The following is a 6,655-nucleotide window of genomic DNA, read 5'->3' on the forward strand; positions in this document are numbered from 1 at the left end:
AAAGGGCTGTACAGAAACCCAGCCTAAAACCCCAAACAGCAAGCAATGCAGGTGTAGAAGCACTAAAATATTACTGAGACACGTTCACTAACGGATGGTAAACTTTGACATTGATTTTGACTGTTTGTGTCATGTATTGTCATGTTGTGTCCTGTTCCTGTTCTTACTCTTCACCCTGTCTCCCTCTGCTGGTCGTATTAGGTTACCTTTTCTTCACCTCTTTCCCCCAGCTGTTCCTTGTCTTCTCTGACTACCTCTTTCACCCCTTTTCCCACCTGTTCCCTTTTTCCCTCTGATTAGGTCTCTATATCTCTCTCTGTTTTTGTTCCTGTCTTTGTCGGATTCTCGTTTGTGTATCTCATGCCAGAACCAGACTATCGTCGTGTTTGCTTTACCTTGTCCTGTCCTGTCGGAATCTGCCTGTCCATCTGAGCCTACGTGTGTTTCGTTATTAAAGAAACTCTGTTTATGTTAAACCGCTTTTGGGTCCTCACTCACCGCATAACAGAAGAATCCGACCAAGAATGGACCCAGCGACTTCGGATCCTCTCCACTCTGCCGTCGAGATCCAGGGAGCGATGCTAGGCAGACACGATCAGGAATTGTCTGCTGCTCGACATGCCGTTGAGACCCTGTCCGCCCAAGTCTCCAACCTCACAGAACAGGTTCACCATCTCCGCCTCGATCCACCGGCCACTTCCAGGGCTTTCGAATCTCCGGAGCCCAGAATCAATAACCCGCCGTGTTACTCTGGGGAGCCCACTGAATGCCGCTCGTTCCTCACCCAGTGTGATATTGTGTTTTCTCTCCAGCCCAACACTTACTCCAGGAGCACAGCTCGTATCGCCTACGTCATATCTCTCCTTACTGGACGGGCTCGTGAGTGGGGCACGGCAATCTGGGAAGCAAGGGCTGAGTGTACTAACCAGTATCAGGACTTTAAGGAGGAGATGATACGGGTTTTTGATCGTTCTGTTTTTGGGGAGGAAGCTTCCAGGGTCCTGTCTTCCCTATGTCAAGGTAATCGATCCATAACAGACTACTCTATTGAGTTTCGCACTCTTGCTGCCTCCAGTGACTGGAACGAGCCGGCTTTGCTCGCTCGTTTTCTGGAGGGTCTCCGCGCGGAGGTGAAGGATGAGATTCTCTCCCGGGAGGTTCCTTCCAGCGTGGATTCCTTGATTGAACTCGCTATTCGCATAGAGCGACGGCTTGATCTTCGTCACCGAGCTCGTGGAAAGGAGCTCACGTTCTCCGTTGCCCCCCTCTCCGCATCACTACCATCTTCCTCTGCCGGGTCGGGTGCTGAGCCTATGCAGCTGGGAGGTATCCGCATCTCGACTAAGGAGAGGGAACGGAGAATCACCAACCGCCTCTGTCTCTATTGCGGTTCCGCTGGTCATTTTGTCACTTCATGTACAGTAAAAGCCAGAGCTCATCAGTAAGCGGAGGGCTACTGGTGAGCGCTACTACTCCTGTCTCTCCTTCAAGATCCTGCACTACCTTGTCGGTCCATCTACGCTGGACCGGTTCGTCAGCTTCCTGCAGTGCCCTAATAGACTCTGGGGCGAAGGGCTGTTTTATGGACGAGACCTGGGCTCGGGAACATGACATTCCTCTCAGACAGTTAAGGGAGCCCACGGCCTTGTTCGCTTTGGATGGTAGTCCTCTCCCCAGGATTCAGCGTGAGACGCTACCTTTAACCCTCACTGTCTCTGGTAATCATAGCGAAACCATTTCTTTTTTAATTTTTCGTTCACCTTTTACACCTGTTGTTTTGGGCCATCCCTGGCTAGTTTGTCATAATCCTTCTATTAATTGGTCTAGTAATTCTATCCTCTCCTGGAACGTCTCTTGTCATGTGAAATGTTTAATGTTTCCTCTGTCTCTTCTTCACAGGAGGAGCCTGGCGATTTGACAGGGGTGCCGGAGGAATATCACGATCTGCGCACGGTGTTCAGTCGGTCCAGGGCCACCTCTCTTCCTCCACACCGGTCATATGATTGTAGTATTGATCTCCTTCCGGGAACCACTCCCCCCCGGGGTAGACTATACTCTCTGTCGGCTCCCGAACGTAAGGCTCTCGAAGATTATTTGTCTGTAGCTCTTGACGCCGGTACCATAGTCCCCTCCTCCTCTCCCGCCGGAGCGGGGTTTTTTTTTGTCAAGAAGAAGGACGGGTCTCTGCGCCCCTGCATAGATTATCGAGGGCTGAATGACATAACAGTGAAGAATCGTTATCCGCTTCCTCTTATGTCTTCAGCCTTCGAGATCCTGCAGGGAGCCAGGTTTTTCACTAAGTTGGACCTTCGTAACGCTTACCATCTCGTGCGCATCAGGGAGGGGGACGAGTGGAAGACGGCGTTTAACACTCCGTTAGGGCACTTTGAATACCGGGTTCTTCCTTTCGGCCTCGCTAACGCTCCAGCTGTTTTTCAGGCATTAGTCAATGATGTCCTGAGAGACATGCTGAACATCTTTGTCTTCGTTTACCTTGACGATATCCTGATTTTTTCACCGTCACTCCAGATTCATGTTCAGCACGTTCGACGTGTCCTCCAGCGCCTTTTAGAGAATTGTCTTTTTGTGAAGGCTGAGAAGTGCACTTTTCATGCCTCCTCCGTCACATTTCTCGGTTCTGTTATTTCCGCTGAAGGCATTAAGATGGATCCCGCTAAGGTCCAAGCTGTCATTGATTGGCCCGTCCCTAAGTCACGCGTCGAGCTGCAGCGCTTTCTCGGCTTCGCGAACTTCTATCGTCGTTTCATCCGTAATTTCGGTCAGGTGGCAGCTCCTCTCACAGCCCTTACTTCTGTCAAGACGTGCTTTAAGTGGTCCGTTTCCGCCCAGGGAGCTTTTGATCTCCTCAAGAATCGTTTTACATCCGCACCTATCCTTGTTACACCTGACGTCTCTAGACAGTTCGTTGTCGAGGTTGACGCGTCAGAGGTGGGCGTGGGAGCCATTCTTTCTCAGCGCTCCCTCTCTGACGACAAGGTCCACCCTTGCGCGTATTTTTCTCATCGTCTGTCGCCGTCGGAACGTAACTATGATGTGGGAAACCGCAAACTGCTCGCCATCCGCTTAGCCCTAGGCGAATGGCGACAGTGGTTGGAGGGGGCGACCGTTCCTTTTGTCGTTTGGACTGACCATAGGAACCTTGAGTACATCCGTTCTGCCAAACGACTTAATGCGCGTCAGGCGCGTTGGGCGCTGTTTTTCGCTCGTTTCGAGTTCGTGATTTCTTATCGTCCGGGCTCTAAGAACACCAAGCCTGATGCTTTATCTCGTCTCTTCAGTTCTTCAGTAGCCTCCACTGACCCCGAGGGGATTCTCCCTGAGGGGCGTGTTGTCGGGTTGACTGTCTGGGGAATTGAGAGGCAGGTAAAGCAAGCACTCACTCACACTCCGTCGCCGCGCGCTTGTCCTTCCTACTCGTCTGGCCGTTCTTCAGTGGGCTCACTCTGCCAAGTTAGCCGGCCACCCTGGCGTTCGGGGTACGCTTGCTTCCATTCGCCAGCGTTTTTGGTGGCCCACCCGGGAGCATGACACGCGTCGTTTCGTGGCTGCTTTTTCGGTCTGCGCGCAGACTAAGTCCGGTAACTCCCCTCCTGCCGGCCGTCTCAGGCCGCTTCCCATTCCCTCTCGACCGTGGTCTCACATCGCCTTAGATTTTGTCACCGGACTGCCTTCGTCAGCGGGGAAGACTGTTATTCTTACGGTTGTCGATAGGTTCTCTAAGGCGGCTCATTTCATTCCCCTTGCTAAGCTTCCTTCTGCTAAAGAGACGGCACAAATCATCATCGAGAATGTTTTCAGAATTCATGGCCTTCCGTCAGACGTCGTTTCGGACAGAGGTCCGCAATTCACGTCTCAATTTTGGAGGGAGTTTTGCCGTTTGATTGGGGCTTCCGTCAGTCTCTCTTCCGGCTTTCACCCCCAGTCTAACGGTCAAGCAGAACGGGCCAATCAGACTATTGGTCGCATCTTACGCAGTCTTTCTTTTCGCAACCCTGCGTCTTGGTCAGAACAGCTCCCCTGAGCAGAATACGCCCACAACTCGCTTCCTTCGTCTGCGACCGGGCTATCTCCTTTTCAGAGTAGCCTCGGGTACCAGCCTCCGCTGTTCTCATCTCAGTTCGCCGAGTCCAGCGTCCCCTCCGCTCAGGCTTTTGTCCAACGTTGCGAGCGCACCTGGAAGAGGGTCAGGTCTGCACTTTGCCGTTATAGGGCGCAGACTGTGAGAGCTGCTAATAAGCGTAGAACTAAGAGTCCTAGATATTGTCGCGGTTAGAGAGTTTGGCTCTCCACTCAGAACCTTCCCCTTAAGACAGCTTCTCGCAAGTTGACCCCGCGGTTCATTGGTCCGTTCCGTATTTCTCAGATCATTAATCCTGTCGCAGTGCGACTTCTTCTTCCGCGATATCTTCGTCGCGTCCACCCGGTCTTCCATGTCTCCTGTGTTAAGCCCGTTCTTCGCGCCCCCGCTCGTCTTCCCCCCCCCCCCCCATCCTTGTCGAGGGCGCACCTATCTACAGGGTCCGTAAGATTTTGGACATGCGTCCTCGGGGCCGTGGTCATCAGTACCTAGTGGATTGGGAGGGGTACGGTCCTGAGGAGAGGAGTTGGGTTCCCTCTCGGGACGTGCTGGACCGTGCGCTGATCGATGATTTCCTCCGTTGCCGCCAGGTTTCCTCCTCGAGTGCGCCAGGAGGCGCTCGGTGAGTGGGGGGGTACTGTCATGTATTGTCATGTTGTGTCCTGTTCCTGTTCTTACTCTTCACCCTGTCTCCCTCTGCTGGTCGTATTAGGTTACCTTTTCTTCCCCTCTTTCCCCCAGCTGTTCCTTGTCTTCTCTGACTACCTCTTTCACCCCTTTTCCCACCTGTTCCCTTTTTCCCTCTGATTAGGTCTCTATATCTCTCTCTGTTTTTGTTCCTGTCTTTGTCGGATTCTCGTTTGTGTATCTCATGCCAGAACCAGACTATCGTCGTGTTTGCTTTACCTTGTCCTGTCCTGTCGGAATCTGCCTGTCCATCTGAGCCTACGTGTGTTTCGTTATTAAAGAAACTCTGTTTATGTTAAACCGCTTTTGGGTCCTCACTCACCGCATAACAGTTTGACAACATTGTCTAGCAGCATAGAATGTTTATGTTTTAACAATGTTGGAGTGGTCTCCTATCAACACTATTCTATACCCTTGGAGTGGTCTCCTATCAACACTATTCTATACCCTTGGAGTGGTCCCCTAACAACACTATTCTATACCCTTGGAGTGGTCTCCTATCAACACTACTCTATACCCTTGGAGTGGTCTCCTATCAACACTATTCTATACCCTTGGAGTGGTCTCCTATCAACACTATTCTATACCCTTGGAGTGGTCTCCTATCAACACTACTCTATACCCTTGGAGTGGTCTCCTATCAACACTATTCTATACCCTTGGAGTGGTCTCCTATCAACACTATTCTATACCCTTGGAGTGGTCCCCGATCAACACTATTCTATACCCTTGGAGTGGTCTCCTATCAACACTATTCTATACCCTTGGAGTGGTCCCCTAACAACACTATTCTATACCCTTGGAGTGGTCCCCTAACAACACTATTCTATACCCTTGTAGTGGTCCCCTATCAACACTATTCTATACCCTTGTAGTGGTCCCCTAACAACACTATTCTATACCCTTGGAGTGGTCCCCTAACAACACTATTCTATACCCTTGGAGTGGTCCCCCATCATCCCCGATCAACACTATTCTATACCCTTGTAGTGGTCCCCGATCAGCACTATTCTATACCCTTGGAGTGGTCCCCTAACAACACTATTCTATACCCTTGGAGTGGTCCCCTAACAACACTATTCTATACCCTTGGAGTGGTCCCCTAACAACACTATTCTATACCCTTGGAGTGGTCCCCTAACAACACTATTCTATACCCTTGGAGTGGTCTCCTATCAACACTACTCTATACCCTTGGAGTGGTCTCCTATCAACACTATTCTATACCCTTGGAGTGGTCTCCTATCAACACTATTCTATACCCTTGGAGTGGTCCCCGATCAACACTATTCTATACCCTTGGAGTGGTCTCCTATCAACACTATTCTATACCCTTGGAGTGGTCCCCTAACAACACTATTCTATACCCTTGGAGTGGTCCCCTATCAACACTATTCTATACCCTTGGAGTGGTCTCCTATCAACACTATTCTATACCCTTGGAGTGGTCCCCTAACAACACTATTCTATACCCTTGGAGTGGTCTCCTATCAACACTATTCTATACCCTTGGAGTGGTCTCCTATCAACACTATTCTATACCCTTGGAGTGGTCCCCGATCAACACTATTCTATACCCTTGGAGTGGTCTCCTATCAACACTATTCTATACCCTTGGAGTGGTCTCCTATCAACACTATTCTATACCCTTGGAGTGGTCCCCGATCAACACTATTCTATACCCTTGGAGTGGTCTCCTATCAACACTATTCTATACCCTTGGAGTGGTCCCCTAACAACACTATTCTATACCCTTGGAGTGGTCTCCTATCAACACTATTCTATACCCTTGGAGTGGTCCCCTAACAACACTATTCTATACCCTTGGAGTGGTCTCCTATCAACACTATTCTATACCCTTGGAGTGGT

The sequence above is a fragment of the Oncorhynchus mykiss genome, chromosome 17, assembly GCF_013265735.2.
Source record: "Oncorhynchus mykiss isolate Arlee chromosome 17, USDA_OmykA_1.1, whole genome shotgun sequence".
NCBI classification, from domain to species: Eukaryota; Metazoa; Chordata; class Actinopteri; order Salmoniformes; family Salmonidae; genus Oncorhynchus; species Oncorhynchus mykiss.